Source organism: Lycorma delicatula, chromosome 1 (genome assembly GCF_047948215.1).
Source record: "Lycorma delicatula isolate Av1 chromosome 1, ASM4794821v1, whole genome shotgun sequence".
Classification (NCBI taxonomy): Eukaryota; Metazoa; Arthropoda; class Insecta; order Hemiptera; family Fulgoridae; genus Lycorma; species Lycorma delicatula.
Window position 1 is genome coordinate 126896453 of NC_134455.1, and position 18504 is coordinate 126914956.

Here is an 18504-nt window from a genome sequence, read left to right on the forward strand (position 1 = left end):
TTTCTTTAATAGTTTTTTGTATATTTGAATAAGCATTATCAGGCTTTTTAATATAAATTTATTTTTTATTAAGTAATTTTTCCCTCAGGATAATCGAGGTCTAGACAAAATTTGCACTCTTAAAACTTTTTTGTGAATCAGAGGAACCCCATTTACGGGCAGAGTATCAGACTCACAACAGGTTCCGCTAGATGTTATTGAAGTGCATATGTGCACCCTACCCACTAAACCTATCTCACCAGCCCCTCCTGGGGCTGGACTAGCAATTAAGTATTATGCAGCCCCCAGAGGTGCCTTCAGGCTTTACCAGAGGTAGTCTTTAGATCCTCTAACTGATTACATCTCATAGTCATCAGCCAGGCCTCACTCAGGATGCCATCAGTGCAAATTCCTCAGCAGACATTTACATCAGTAAAAATTATTATCTTGGCCAATGCCTTCGCTTAAGGCTTCTTTTGTACATCTCCACTCCTCTTTTCCTACAATATCACCCCCATAACTAGCTAACCGAATCCACAGAAGCACGAACCCCATGCCTAGTCCAATTTTAATACAAACACTTGTGACTGTAAATGCCTCAACCATTGACTAAGTAATAAGTCAATATAATGCTAAACTCATCCTGTTTGGAAATATAATGTTCCTTTCATTCTATGGTAAGAATATCTATCGCCTTAATGCTAGCAATAACACAGACTACCTCCTGCGACACAGTCCTGTAACTTCTGACAGTAGCCAACAGAAGGAGATGCTGGGCTCTCAAAAGAATGTCCCTATAACACCTAAAGATCATGTGATGAGCCTAGACAGGTGCAGCATATAACATAATAACCTCACTTACACCCTTGTAGAGGATACACATGGTATGGAAATTCAACCTCCAATCGGGATGGATAACTCTGTGAATTCCAAAAAAGGCAGCAACAGCCTTCTTGGCAACATATTGAAAGTGTTCCTTGAATTGAAGATTCTCATCAAGGATTACACCCAAGTATTTCTGAGCAGAAATATACCTGATGGAAAGGCCATCCATTGAAACCTGTGCTCGGTGTAAATTGGCCAGCTGACCCTTCAACAACATTGTGATTTTTTGTGGACTAAAAATCATCTTATGCTGGAGACTTCACAACCTGAGAATCTCACATGCACGGGCAGCTTAGAGTTCTATCTTGTTCCTCAAATCCCCCTCAACCAGCAATAGCCCATCATCTGCATAAGCAATAATGCAGCAACCACTAGGCAGCCTCAACCATAATATAGAATCAAACTCAATTATCCAAAGAAGGGGACTCAATACATTGCCCTGCGGGCATCCTTTGGATAGGGTCTTCCCTACTTTTGAGCTGCCATCACGAAGGGTGATGGTTCAATGGCTGAAATAACTTGAGAGAATCTTTATTTCATTCCACGTGCAACCACATTTCTGCATTTGAACCAGCCCGGAGGGTCACCGTAAGTTATTAAAAGCCCTGGATATATCCAGAAAAACACCTAACACGTACATACACTGGAGGAAGCAATATTCATCACCTACAATATGGCGTTCTCCGTGCTCTTGCTGGGCTAGAAGCCATATTGGCTGTGCATCATTAAGTACTCAGGAGTTAATCTACTAATAATAAGGAGATGCAAAACTTTCTCAAAAACCTTTCCAATTACATACAAGAGCATCAAAGGCCGTTAAGAGGAACTAACAGTAGGGTCTTTGTCGCCACCTTTAAAAAGCACTATCAATTCTCCATGTTTCCAACATGCTGGGAAATATCCAGCAGAAAGCATCCTATTAAAATCCCTAGTCAGAGGACTGAGTATCAGGGGAAATGAGCTAACAAGGAGTTCCACCGTGATACTATCATATCTGGGGATTTTATGTCATGTCATACTACAGACCACTTGACGAACCTTCGTCTCTGTAATCTCAAGAGACTGTACCTCAGTATAGAACAGTGATTTCTCGCCAGACATGTTTGTGATATAAAGTGTCATCAGGAAGCAAATCATTTAACAAAATATGGAGGACACGATCTTTGTCCATCACAACACCATCCTGAGTCGAAAGGGCTGATAAAAAGACTTCCTTCCTACGCTTATGTCCAAGGTCTCTGTACACAACACCCCCAAGGGTCCTTATTATTTTCTTGCTCCTGAATAATTGAGCACCAAGAATTATGCTTAAAAAACCTAATATAATAATAGTACCTGGCCCTCTCCCTACGATAATTTGTAAGTAGAGCCATGCACCGACCAGGATCACCTTCACATTGTGCAGCTCTTCTGAGTTGACACACACTGCTTCATCACAGTCAAACTCCAAGTCCACCAGCCTGTTATACGTTCACGGATAGCCCTGGGGAATAGAACTATCAGCAGCTGCTACCACCACAGAAGTAAACTTTTCTACCAGGTCATCCAATGGGAGCTCGTTCCAAGAAAAGACTTCAAGCCCGGATTCAAAAAGGTTAGAAAATTTTGGCCAATATACTCTCATGTGTAGGAAGCGTCCCTGTGGAACAGGAAAATGCCTACCATGAACATCGCGCAGTCCATCTATCAGTTCAAAGAATATTAGTCTATGATTGCCAGAGCAATCATCAACCTCAGACCAGTCCAGGATCCTATTAGGGATATTTCTACCAATGGTAATATAAATGTTAGTGCTACGAGAGATCTCCATCTATCGACCTTGCCAATGTAGGTGGCCAACTGATGTGCAACATTTAAGACCTCAAAATCATGCTGCCCAATGAAACCTTCAACCAATTTATCACTAAAATCAGTAATCCCACTGTACCAAAAAAGCAGCTTGGCATTAACATCAGCACCTATAAGGATTAGACAATTGACTGTCAATCTAAGGATCCCATTCTATCATGTCAGATGTTCCTCAGCGAGATCACTATATTGAAGTATGAGCTGACAATAATCAATTCCTGACTATTAATGACAAGCCTGACTACTACATGATGTGTGTCAGAAGCCTGTTGTACAAAGTCACTATCAAGCAACCTCCCACACAGGATAACATATGATATGTCCAACGTAACATTTTCTAGCCATAAAAATCTGGCAGATCACTCTTAATCACATACGGGTGCCGCAGGAAAATAACATCAAGGCTCTATCCTTTAACAATTTCACCTAACTCAACTTGGACTACATAAGCATCCTGGGCATTCAGTTGACCAGACTTAACCATAAAGAGATTTAAAGTATAGCTCAACTGCCTGCAAGTAACAACCACATTCTCTACTAGCAACCGAGTGCTTATGATTCTTGTGCAACCTTCTGCAGGTCAGAGCCTGTGACTTCTGTGGACAATCATCGCATTTGTGGCCTTCCTCGCCACAATGCACACAGACCAGTGTAAATTTACTACACTTAAAACATCTTTGAACATCAAGGTATTCCTTGATGTATTCCAAATATGTATTGATGTTTGTATTCCAAACTTCCTCATCACCAGTCTGTATGCCAGTCCCCATCGGTCCACATCAAGTCCGTCGACTAGTTTATTACAGGCCTGTTGCTTTGCCCTTTTGATAGCAAAACTTAAGTTGTTTCTTGCAATTTTGTATTCATTTTCAGCTTGTCGTATTTTGTGCGCCTCCTCTTCTGCAAGAGCCTTCTGGCATGTGTGGCCACCATCCTAAAGATGGCAATGGTCTCGAACCACCAATGCACTATTCTTTTACGAGGCCCTATTCCTGATTAAGGCTTACAGCATTCCTCCTTCAAAATCCGAGGGAAGTCTTCAGGGGCCCATGGTAGCATTGCATCAAGCCAGTTTGCGGCAGATTCGGTTAACTTGTTGATTTCCATAACTGATGGTTTCCATCTGTAAAACACTCCTGAACTAGATTTTCTATCAGGAAGATTGAATTCGATGGCTTGATGGTTCAGTCATACGCATAACTGATCTTTCTGAAATTGCAGTGATATCAAGGAAAACACCATTTCCTCTACCCATATAGGTAGGTTGACAGGCGGTGTTAATAACCATCATATCGGTCACCCTAGCATAGTTGCCAGGACGTTGCCTCTTGCCATGGATTTCATCCAACTTAGTGCTTTTGACATTCAAATCCCCAGAGAGTATAATTGGCTTGGCTGAAGTCCTGATTAATTTTTTGAGTTTTTCAATCTTGTCTCCAAATACTTCCAGGCCGCATTTGAGGGATATGTAGCATCCCACAAGTAAATCTGTGGTTAGTTCAACCACTACAAATCCATCCCTTCTGTCCACACCTGGCACTGCAAACGTACCGGACACATTGATGCCACATCCCCATCACAGTCCACCAGCCATTCACCCGAGACAATTACTCTTTTGTTGGGCTGTATAGTGATTAGAAAGTTGGCGCTGTGGTCTATTGCTGCCGCCCAAGCCAAGTCATAAGCGGTGACACTCCTGTTGGCATTGAGAAGTATACATTTCATTATTTACTCTGGTCGCAGTCCCGGCGTCCAATCTTCCCAAGAGGACACAAAAGGCTTTTTCTCTGCAGATCTCTTAAACCTGTCACATGTATCACTCGCTTCAGATCTACCAATGCTCAGATTAAAGTTTTGTAAAAATTTGTCTCTGTACAACCTCCTTAATGCAACATTCAGGGAATTTCTCAATACCAAGTGAAGATTTTACAGTTGAGATGTTTTCAACAATTTTCATTCCCTTTTTTTTTACAGAATTATTACTATCGCCTAAATATGGAGAAATTTCACCATATTTACTGTTCTTTACTTGATTAAACCTTTTAATCATATTAACTTCTGTAATGTTACTTTCATTTTCACTAACTAAATGTTTGTCTATTATTCTATTCAGTCTATTTCCTTAAAACACTGTTAAGAGGTATTTTCATTAAAGTCATTTATATCTTGTACATTTTAGTTTTAAATCAAAACTACAATATAGTGAACAATACTGTTACTGTTACAATTACAGAAACAGCTCTTACTGTTTCTGTAGCATTGTAAAGGCCTGTAAATCTTCTTTTTTTTATAGAACTGCTAGTTTTACCGTTTATAAATTGTATTACATTTGATTTTGTATATTCTCCTTAAGTCTCTCAATCATCTTTCTCATTGTTATTCCTTAAATATTTTTAAATATAGTTATTTGGTTTACATACATTAGTAATATTTATATTATTTTATTTGTAAAATTATATTCAGGAAAAAACTGTTAGTAATCTCTTTGTTATTTTCTTGTTCTAATTTTATAAAACTATCATGGTACGTTATACTCTGTTTTTAGTGTCTAGTGTAATATAAATGTATCTTTACAAAGTGTAATATATTATATATTTAGTGTAATATATTTGTATCTTTACAAATATTAGTGAAACACTTTTCTTTCTTCTAAGTAAAAACTTTTCATGGGATTTCAATTATGAAATATAATAATGATTATTTAAAATACAGAAATGAATCTTGTTTTCATAAAATTGAAATATAACATGATTTAGGATATTTCAAGGACTTCGAACAGAAAATTAAGTGTTATAAATGTCAGCTTACTGCAAGAAAAGGTAATGAAAGTTTCTTGATAATTGCTGGCATCATTATCACAATCTGACTCAGTACACAATGTGTCTAGCTGCAGTACACTAGTTTCACCATATATTATAATTGTTTGAAGCACAAAGTGTAGCCTTTTCTTGTTACCTTTTGAACATAAATTTCATAAGGTGGCCATATAATTAGTATATTGTATTACCATGCTGGGGATTATTTCCTCTGATCTCCCTCAGATGCCCTGCGCATTGTGTGTATATGCCAGTGTTAGGGTCAATGAATTTATTTGAATGGTTGACAGTAAGATGATGGAAGCTTTCTCATTCAGGCTGTTGTAAGCATGCCAACAATCACCTACAATTTGTTGAACCAGACAGTTCTTAATACGTGATTAGAGGCAAGTGTTTTTTTGCCTTCAAAATAGGAATGGATCAAGGAAACAGTTTTGTTTCTCATTAAAACTCACCAAAAACTTGACTGTGCTCAATGATATGACCGTGACTGTATCTGCATTTCACAATTTTAACCTCATCAACTTTCACTACTGCACCAGTACCCCCTACTGTTGGTTTTCGTCAGAAAAACATAAACATTGTGTAAATAATAAATGCTATGGGTTAATGCGAAAGCCCTAATTCATGTAAAAGCAGATTATGTAAGGAGGTTTAAACACTAAAATAATATGAATCTACAGGTAGTGGATTCAAAACATTGTGCAGACTGAACCATGTACTCTGAGAAACATAATGTATGTAATTTCCTTTTTGTGTATTCTTCCCATAATATTAAAAAACTGAAGTGGATGGGTTTTCTCATTCAAGGTCATGGGGTAATTTCACTTAGGACAATTTCTTTTTCACAACAAAACTGTGCTTTGTCGAAGTTATCCAATATTTTCAGTTGGATAGTTCAATAAAAGTTATTAACTTACTTTTCACACTAAATTTCCATCTCAGGATGCACAAGCCTTATCATTATAAGATAACGCAGTACAAAAACCATGTTTATTATTCTATTTCCATTTTATCAGTCACCACCTCATTGTTGTCTTCTTATGCAATGGGAGGCTTCCTTCTCTCTCAAATATATTATCATTTTTGACTCTTAATATCTGTTTTAAATCCCTTATATAATACCTTACAACATTTTTAATTTCATCATGAAAGTCAGAATTTGTCTAGTAATTTTTCATTACTTAATTATATAATTAAATGTTTTTTATTTTTATATTCAGGAATCAGTTGAAAACTTAAGTAGCCCAAGATTTTGACTTTTTTTACCCATACAAAACATTTCATGCTGGAAATTGTAACAACAAAATTTTTTTTTCTGTAATAAAATAAAAGTTTTTCTAGCCCAGAAGCATGTCAAATGCAGTTGTAGGACCAAAAGAACGTTTTGAAATGTTCCAGGATTAAATATATAATGTTTACTGGCAAGCATACTGTTACCAGCCACATCAAAGATGCTGATTCTCCAACAGTAAATCATACTTGCAGAATGGAGAAAGTTGTATTTTTATTGTTCTGTTTTAGTAAGGATTGGGCTTTCGTCATAAACATTTTAGCCAGTAATAATTTACAGCTACAGGATTCACACATTACTATATAAACAGTGTATATGATCCCTACCCTTCTTTTCATTATTCAGTTAAGTTTATTTATGCTATCCTAATATAAAAATCTGGTTCATCATTGATTTTTTTTCTCTTAAATCCAGCGTGGTACGTGTATTTCAATGTAAGGATTTTTTTTACTTTTATTCTAGAAAGTATTGTAAAGTAAAGTTGAGAGCAAAGATATGCCCAATTATTTGAAAATGTCAAAGTCTTCTTTTTTATATATAAAGCATATGATTTTAGTTTCCTGTTCTTTAAGCATATACTTAATTGTTCATTAAGGACTGCAGTTCTTTAGCCAAATTCCAACATCCTTCCTCTGGTATTTAATCCTTCATTGAGGATCAAATACTGCTGTTCTACTTTTTCCCTTCAATGTTTTTCTCCTAATGGTAGGTCAGCGTCATTGACATTTGACAATTTAAAAATCACTTGATTATGTTGAAACTTAACTAGATCATGAAAAATGCTAAAATAAAGTAACATATATAATTTAGAATTTCGATTTTCTCCACTTTTTAAGCCAATTAACTTGAAATTTAATAAGAGAATCTGAATTTTTTGCTTCAGGAAAATTAGCAATTACACTACGGATAATAAATAAAAGTAACTTTTAATATTTTATACAGAAAAAGTTCCACATTCTAGCATTGTTATTTTTTTTAATCAAAAAAAAATATATATATATATACACAGGGTGATTCAGGAGTATAGGGCAATAATTTGACAACTCATTTATCGGCTAAAAATAAGAAAAAAGTTCATATAAACATAGGTCCGAAAACGCTTCGTTAGTGAAAGATTTCGCCCAAGTCGACATGTTTAAAATTTTATTTGTTGTCTGTTGACATTATTTACATCAATCTTCTTATAATTAAAAAATGTATGATTTATTGCAGTTTAACATTATTACATCAAACGTAAAAAAATGTGTTTTTTGACCCTGTTTTTGGCGTTTTACATGGGATATCTTAGAAGAGATATCAGAGAGATACAGTTCTGGGACCTATTTTTTCAATTTTCCAGCTCAAAAACCATAAGAAACAATTAAATTTGCCCCTTAATTGACCTTCCCAGAATTTCAGAAAGCCTTAATTTACCCGGAGGAACTGAAACTCGGGCGAAATCTTTCACCCTGTATAACTCACTAATGAAGTGTTTTCGGACCTATGTTTACATGAATTTTTTCTTATTTTTAGCCTGTAGAATGAGTTGTCAAAATAACTTTGAGGTAAGCACCATATTTGTTTCTCTTCTGTGCTTTATTATCAAAAGTTAGTTTTATGTGTTGCTAAAACATAAAAAAAATTAGGCAGCTTAATAACATTATATTATTCTGAAAAGATTACTTCTAGTCATTTTTTGTTGTTTTTTTTATTTTTTGTTATTTAATCAAGGTATTCTCTCTTTTATTGAGAGGGCAGTTGAGGACTTGGGCCTAATATTATCATTTCATTTTTCATCTTATTATTGTAATATTTTTATATTCAGTTTGTGATTAACATAAATGTTTATGATCACTTTTTCTGTTGTACGATATTTTTTATTACTATTTTTATTAAGCTAGTAGTTAAGAAAAATATTTTTGAATTTAATAAAAAATATCTTAGAGTAAGTAGATACATTTCTTTAAGTAAGTAGATACAACAGCAGTAATTCTCTATAACTTTTTTAAAAATAACAACATACTCTTAGTAAAAAAATCACACTGTTATTTTTCTCATAAAATGTACTAAAATTCTTTTTGATAAAAAAAAATCCTCTTGGTCTTTATTTAATTTCAGTTTTAAAACTCCTCTCTTTGTGAGAAATAGAGTTTTGTTATTTTTAATTAAAAAATGTACAAAGAAGATTGAATGTGTTATCGTTTCTTCAAATTTACCACTACTCCAACAACAGTCCATTCCAGTTTCAGATTAAGATTAGTAAATATCGGTTGTTTTTACTACCTTATATGAGGTAAAGGAAATAATCACGAAAAAATTTGGTTTTCAGATTTCAACAGAAATGTCCATTTTGACCATCCCAGAATCCACTTTTACTAGTTTTAGCATGATGTCTGTATGTACCTATGTATCTCGCATAACTTAAAAACAATTAGCCGTAGGATGTTGGAATTTTTTATTTAGTACTGTTGTAACATGTAGTTGTGCACCCCTCCCCTTTTGATTGCAATCGACTGAACCCAGTGTCCAATAAATCCCTAAAAATTTGGATTTTGGACTTTCTCTTTAACTGCAATAATAAGCTCTCATTGAGAGCTTTTCAATTATGTGGTACTTATTTTTCTTTGGTTCCAGAGTTATAGCCAAATAAAATTTTAAGTAATGAAATATTTGGATCTTGCAAGGGGAAGGCATGTTGGTTCAAATCAGACTTCATATCCTTTTTTTTAATTTAAATATATTGTAAGAAATTTTTGCAATAATAATCAATAATAATAAAAAAATATATTAAAAAAATCAGAAGTTGTTAGCAAAATAAAATTTTATGTACTTTTAAAAATATTTAATTAAATAGGCATTATTAAATAGGCATATGTGTATATGTAATAGATTTGGTGCAACATCTGATTATTATTTAATATTAATTGAAAATTATAATTTAAAACCATATTATTTTTGTAGTTTAATTTCTGTTTAATTTTAATTAATTATTCTGGAATTTCTGTTTAATTTTATCTACATTAAAGTTAACTGCAGAGTGACTGAAAAATAGACCCTCACAAGAACATATGCGCTTAGGCATACATGACTGATGTTTAATAAATTGCCAAAAATTCTTATCTTTTAGTTCATTACTCCTCTGATATTGTCAGACAGTATTCACCGTAAGTCGAAGTTGATCATCAAATTGTTCTGGTGTTTGTCGCCAATCATTTAATCGCTGTTTAGTTTGATATAATTCTGATCTTAATTTGTGTACACATTCCCTAGTTTTCAAATTTTCTCTCTTTATATTCATCATCCTCCCTTAATGTTTTTATTCTTTCCTTGTTCGTAACATTTTCTTCCCCTTTATATTCATCTTGTCATTTTTTTGAGATTTTTTTTATATTAATCTTTCTTTTTTCTGTATGATTGTTACTTTTTCATTTTTGATTATTCACCAAATAATCCAATAATAAAAACTGAATATTTTACACCATAAGTTCAAAATTAACATTTGTAATCAGTGAACAGGAGTTCACTAAACGGAATAGTTTAATTATTATTAATTTTTATTTACTGAAATCTAACACTTTTGTTAATCAGCAACTCATGAAGATATGAATAGTAATATGAGTAATTAGGAACTTTTACTCTATCCTAATATTTCATGTTATTGTTGAATTAATAATTGTATAAATATTTCATTTAATAAAAACGAATATTTCAGCAATTGTGTGACTGTCCACTTCATTAAAGAATTATAGAATCGTATCTTACTTTCAAATGAAATAAGTTTAAATGAGCTCTTAATAAAGTATAACAAGTACATACTTTAATTTATTATGTGTTCTTTATTAATCAAGTTATAAAATTATAGCTTCAAATTCTTTTATTGGCTTATAAGTACCTTCATTAGACAGACTAGATGCATACTAATTCACAAGTATAAAAAATGCATACAAGCACAAAAAAATAGTGCATAAAAGAAATTAATCTTTGCATACAAATTATAGTTTTAACACATAAATCTCAGTACGTTTGTTGATTACAAAAACATCATAATAAATTTGACTACAAAAACATGTAAAACATAAATTAAACACAGATCAAACGCATTTGATAATGTGGAATTGAATAAAATGTTTTAACATTTTAAGGAAAATTAGGTTGAGATAGAGGGAAAGAAAACTCAGATGCTATCTATATAAGAAGGGATAGATAAGAGTAGAAGATGGAGAAATCCAACTTCTAATTCAGAAAGGAGTGAGATAAAGATTGCAGTCTAGTCCCATTGCCTATTAACTAATATATAGGATTGAAAATAAAATGGGACTTAGGGCATAAAATTAGAAAACAGAGTAGTGAGCAAGAGAGTCTTCATCCAGAAAAGCCTGCTAGTATCAAATACAGGTGTAAGGATTAGAAAGATTTTCTTTAAAAAAAAATATTTATATATATGTGCGTGTTTATATATATGTGTATGTGGTGTTTAACGTAGAAAAACATGTACAATTAGAAAAATAACAGAAATATTTCGAATTTAGTGTTACGTAAGGATGTTGAAAATTAAGTTTATTGATGAAGTGTGAAATAAACAGATATTAGGATGAATCATGTAGAGAATTTTGTGCAGAATCTTCCAAAGAGGTGATTAGTTAATTTGATTAAAGGATGTGTAGGATGTAAAAATTGTAGAGAAATATTGGAATTTATAAAAAAAAAATGTAGTGGATGTAATAATTCATTGAGAAAAATAAATCTGGTTCAGAACTGAAAGTTTGAAGAATAGCATCAGACCAGTCAAGATACAAAAAAAGAAAAACCTAAACAGGTTTCTTAATCACTTTTCAATTCAACACAGTTAACATCACTGAAGAAGAAGCCAGAAGGTAAATCCAAAAGGATCATCTTAAAATGAAAGTAGTACAGTTGCCGTTTTCATTAATTCAATCATTAAAATTAAGGATTATGTTAAAATTATTATTTTTTGTAAGTTATAGTAGAAGATTCAATTTTATCACTTGGTAAATCTTACCTTTATTTACTACACAAAAGTTTTTTATCATTTAATTTGTAATAAATGAAATATAATAACAAAAAATGATTCACCGTGATAGAATTCGTAATGAATTGAAAAAAACATTTAATCAAATGTCAATTTGATATGAAGCATATAATTTAGTAGTGGGCACATAATTTTTTATAAATATTATTTCTAATTATAAAATAAGTTGGTGATATAGAGACATCATGTAGTTAATTAAAGTTTTTATTTAAAAATAATAAATTATTTTCTTTCAAATTAAAAGAAAATTATCCTTCCAAAGAAGCTGTCGGAGTTAATTATTCAATAACAAGTTTATTGTAAGGACATCATTAAGGTGCCCATTTTTAAGATCTGAATCTGGTACTTGTTTACTCTAAGGAAATCTTTATTCATTATATTGAACAGTACAAATAAAACATGAAACAGTTAGAAATTATAAACAAGTCGCTTTCAAATGTTATGAAAAGTGTAATTTATCACTGATGACATCAGTATTTACTGATATTATTCTGTGGTAGATACACTGAAATCCACTTTTTTAATTTGTTTAGTCAAGCCTCAGGTTTATATAAATTATGTAACTTCCCATTTAGCACTATAGTTCTATAAGGGAAAGTATTGTAATTGGTCCATGTTGGGTATACACAGTTTTCGCTGGACCTTGACATTTTGATACCTAAAGAACCCAAAAAACATGAATATTTTCCAGATATTAATGTACATTAGGTGTTAGCCTCTAAATCATCTTATAATTCCCGAACTACTGGACTGATTTTGACCAAACTTGATCAGATTACTTCTATACATGGGGCATTGATGCCATTAAATTTTGAGCTTAAAAGGTCAAGAGGTGAGGCAGTAAAGCTAGGTCACCCTCAGTATCTCGAGAGTTTGTCTTAAGGTTATATTTTTCTTAGGCTCATTTGTTAACAACTAAAAAATAATATTTGCAAAATTGCATCTCCACCCCAAAAAATGTTTTAAACTAGTGACTAAGTGGGCATACTGTGTCGATAGTACCCCTTGTCTCAACAAGGAGCACTGATGTACAGCTGTTGTAGTCGTCTGCTATGTTGTGACATCACAGGTAAGCAATAGAATTAAATATTTAAAATGTAAAACAGTCAGTCAGTCTGGCTGAATCTCAAACTCGGTTGACTCATTTCCTGGTGTGTTAAGCCTTGAGGCTACACCAGTCTGCCAACCATACAAGCAAAATTTATTATTCTATGTTAGTTGTGAAATTAGTGCTGACTGTTGCCAGTAGTACTACCACACCTGTGTTAAAATATATATGTTAAATTGTCTTGTGTGTAAGCCATGAATCAGAAACAACCCACAGTTGTCAGCTTTTTAATAGTTTATTCTTACATTTGGAGTCACAGGATGCTACTTGTCAACCAGTTTGCATCCGTTTCATGGTTCCCATATATATCCTATACAATCATTGTAATCATGAATGATTAGCAAAATGATGTAATGCTGTATTCAGTAACTAAATGTGCATATAAATATATTTAAAGTTTATAACTGCCAGTTTTTTCTACACAAGTGGTGATTATTTTAATTATAATTAAAATTTATGAAGACAAAGAAACCATTTCAGCCTTTACTTTCCCAATCAAGGTTTTCCTGAATAGGGTCCCACTTTGAGAATGGTATATGTCTTTCAGGCCATCTTTACTTATTCAGTTACAGCACATAAACAGAACCTCAGTTTCAATCATATCTTTTGCACAAATTCTACTGAACAGTAAAACAGAAATGTTGCCTTCAAAATTGTTAACATTCTGCATCAATTTTTTTGTTACTGTAATTGTTCTTAAGTTTTGTTTTAAGCATCCCATTATCAATTATTAACTGGCTATTAGTTGCTTTTGCATGTAGTTGTATAAATTCTCTTTATTGTTATTCTTTATTAATTATGCATACATTATAAAATTTAAAGATAATCTAGAAAGAAAATTTACAGTCAAACATGTGAAGAGCTATCAAATTTTTATTAACTTGCTTGATTTTTCTTATATTAAACATATATAACTAAACATTTTCATTGGTCATATTATTTTCTAAACTGTTGTCATGGTTTAACAGATAATTATAAAACACAGTACGTTAAATGATTTAAGCATTACATCAATTCCAATATTTTTTTTGGGCAAACAGATGTAAATTATTACTGGAATTTTATATTCAACTATTAAATTTATTTATTTATTTTAAGTTAATTTTATATTATTGCTATCTGGTCAGGGTTTGTTTCACTTGCCCTTCCTGTTTAACCAGGGGGCTCTCACTCCTGGACCCTCATGGTTGTGAGAATAATACTGATAAATAACAATTAAAATCTGAAAAGCTTTCTATCATCCAATGTTTCCCTCGCTTTTGACATAGAAGCTTTGATATACTACTGTTGTAGGTGAAGGTACAGCTCAGGAATGGGCATAGCACTCTTGGTCAGCAGCTAACCAAGAATCACACACTTCAACTATTTCAGAGGACCTAGATACTCATTCTTTTAGCAGTCTGTGAATAATAATAAAAAGGTTACTACTCTTTCCTGAAGACATATTTTTTTTATGAACAGCTAAAAAATGAAATCAGAACCAATAAAAGTTTGCTAATTTAAGATAATTACAGTAACAGTAAACTAATAAAATTAAGTATGTTACAGATTAGGTTAGATGATTAATATACAGATCTGAACTCGGATCTTTTTCTGTTACCATGGTAACAGAAATATCATCATTTCACTATGGGTTAGGTTAATGACTTGTACCAGCGTCTTTCTAGTATTTTCTAGGTCTTCCTCTATTGCACCTACCAATAGGTGCATATAAAAAAGACTGCTTAGGAATTATTTTATCATGCATTCGCTCCAGGTGCTGCTTTCACTTATTTTTATAATGTATTTCATTGTTAACACTATAAATTCAAATTCTGACAAATGCCCTCATTCCTCATCTTATCCATCCTTGTTAACCTCTCAAAAAAAAAAAAAAAACAATTTCACAGCTCTATCCTTACTTTTTGGAACCCATGGTTCACTGCCATACAGAATTGTTGGAATTGCCTAGACCTTACACATTTTTAACTGGCTTTGGACACTCACCTTACTTCTGAGGTTCTTCCTAATAGTAACACATATCGATCTGAACTTGTTGATCTTGATTTCAACATCATTGCTAATATCATAGTACACATGACACCCCAAGTAATCAAAGAAACACAATTGCTCAATTATTTTATTATTGACTATAATCTTTGAACTCCCTTTTCTTAAAACTAAAAACCTTGGTTTTAAATGCTGAGACCAGGCAACCTTATTGCTCTGCAACATTACAAAATTTAAAAATATTGTACTGTAACTCATCCTTGCTTTCAGCTAAGATAGTCATATCGTGCCCAAATAGTAAACAATTAACATTATGGCATTAATTAAAATCCCTTTTGATTCTAGTTCCTTTCACAAAGAGATCACATCATTAAGATAAAGATTAAACAAAACATCACATTATCTTTTTTTGTATGATATTAGTGTTTTAAGAATGAATTTTTTTGTTCTAATTTATTGTTTAGTTTTTTATAATTTAAAATTCTTCAATCATGTTGGATCCTTATGTAAAATGAAAATTTTGGTTTTTGCCACTATTTTTTTAATTCTATATAAAGAAAATATGAAAATTTATTCTCCATAAAACAAATCTGTTCCCAATTTGATCTTGTTTATATTTTTTTATAAGCTTTACTGTTCACTGAATGGACAAATTTTGATGACTTTTTTATTTTGTAGAAGTTCCTGTCATAGTTTTATATAAAGCTGTTGTTGATATCTGAAGTAAAAAAAACAGCTTAAAACCTTTGTTGGGATACAGGAATGTGTCCTGAAAATTTGAAAAAAATCAGTCAGTTGATCCTCATGTGACGCTGTTGCAGACAGACAGAACCAGTCACAAACTTTCACATTTATATATTAGATATACATTTTTATTGTATATTAAAGCTTAAAATATTTTTAACATTATTTATTTTGTATATATGTATAATATTTTAAATGAAGAGAATGGATTCCAGTAAGAGAATGAATTATCGTACTAATAATTCTATTATTGTTTCAGTATAAACTTGTAGCTCAAATAGGTTACATTTATCAAAACAAGCATTATCTCATAGCAGTCTGAATGAAAAATTCAACCAGTATGTGTTTTTTAAATGACTTCAATAAAAGAGAAGGTTCCCAATTTGATCTATTTTTTTTCTTGTGTAGGCTTTTACTGAATGGATAAATTTTGATGATTTTTTTATTTTGTAGAAGTTCCTCTGATAGTCTCATTTAAGGTTATTATTACTTCAAGTAAACATTTTAAAAAAAAAATGTAAATTGGAGATATTTTTTCCAGTAATTAAACCTTAATATTATGTGTAGTGGAACATGTCTGATGTCAAAGCATTTTCACGTAAAAATTAGTTTGAAAACTGCAGAACTAAAAAATAATACATATTCCTCAATTTTGATGTCTATGTTCATCCTTGGTAGCAGTCATTCTACATCATTTCATGTCATCCCTTTTCTAAACTCTAATAACAATAAGTCAAAAAGTAGTAGATATTTTGCATTCTGTAGATCCCTAATTTACAAATGGTTACACTTTCTTTACAAAGTTTGTTAGCAATCCTTTTTTTTATTTTTAGTAGCATAATAAGTTTGTGTAGTTGTTTTTAATTTGTTGCCAACTTCTTAGAACCAACATTTAAAGTGGAATTGAGGCATTATTATTTTTTACCTTTATTTTATTATCATTTTGAACATGTAAATAAGTGCAACACACATCTTAATAAGGAATATTAAGTGCAGGTGGAAAGATATGACACATACTGGGAATCAAACTGATCCTAATTGATCTGTAACTGAATATGCTAAGTTTGAAGTATTATAAACCAATAGATGAGTTCACTGACTTTTATAAACAAGCTATCAGTTTCCTTCATCTCAAGACTTATAAAATATAGATAATATCAAGAAATTCTTGATCTACCAGAAGGGCAGGTAATTAATCTTTTTTTCAAGTTATTGAAAACTAAAAGTTGAAATGTTGCTGTGTAGTGTTTCACTATTTGACAAAAAGATTAATTTGTACTATTGCAGTAGTGCATCAATGATTTTTCTTATGCTTATGCTAAAATATGATAAATGTTTAATGTTTTATACATGAAATTGTTAAGAGAACTTTTAACCTTGATCGTAATGAATAGTATTAGGAAGTTGAGGAGGGTGTAAAATCAAAACTATTAGTAATCATTTAGGATAGTATGTTTTAGATAAACGTTTTTGAATATTTAAAATTATTCTGTTTACTGAGATTTTGCTTTTTAGATAGTATGTACAGCATTTTTTTTAATGGGTAGTATGTGTAGTATTTTTAAAATACCTCTTTTTTACAAGAGATCAGGTGTGAGTAGGTGGGTAGAAGAGCTTTGACAGTAATTTTTTAAAAATAAAGTAGATTTCTCTTTCATTCACTTAGCTGGAGTACTTTTTTAATTCTTACAGTTTCTTATTTACCCGTAAACATTTTTGTTAGTAAAGTACGCTTCAAGGCATAAAAATACATAAAACAGGCCTGTTATTTTCTTAATAAAATGAAATAAAATTTCATATTTAATAAATATGGATGACATTTTTAGTTCATTTTAGAGTAAGACTTAAAAAAAATAAACCAATGGCATTTGACATGCTTTGCCGGGTGCACTTTACGAACAAAAAATTTCTGATATGGACACCATATGACTCCTTGTATAACTATTAAATTATATATACACATTTAAAAAAAATGCAAAGTACATAAAATTTTATTTCATTAATAACTTATTGAATTCTAATTTATCATAAAATTTTTTTTACAATCTGAGGTTAATAATTATTAATAAATCAAACATGAACTTTATTTATACAGTATCATTATTACAATTGATATACATTAATTGTAAATAATTAACTTTAAACATAATTTTGCATATATGTTGACAAACTAAATAGGACAATGAAGTGCATCGAATGAGTACTGCAATAGAACTTTACTCGACGAGAGTCTATTCAGAACTGAATTGGTACAGGATGCAACTGCATTGCATTTCATCATACAGTAGATTTCTAAATATTATGTATATGAAGCAGATGTGGCTTATGAAATGCAATGTGTCAGAATTTTACTACAACATAACTCCCCCATCCCCAAATAAAACACTGTGAGGTTGATTATCAGACACAGGTGTGTTTTCCTGTATATATTTCAATATACAATACAATAAAAACAACTACAATTAATATACAATATAATGTTATTACCCAAATCAATATCACCTGTGACCATATTTTTTCCTAACCATCGACAAATTATTTAGTTATTTCTTCTAATTCTAACGTCTTAAGCTCTGTTGATAATTCAGAGTGTTGCACTTCGTACATATTCAATTCATTTACATTAATAAATGTAGGATATCCATAACTTTTAATCATATGCTGTAGTGGGCTATCCGTATACAATATTTGATTATTATTTGAATTTATTAAATATATTCCTTGTACCACTTTAGTTGCACTTTCTTTTTCATGTACAATCGTTAACCTTTCTTTCCAAAAATAATGCGATTTTCAATTAATGTTAAATAAA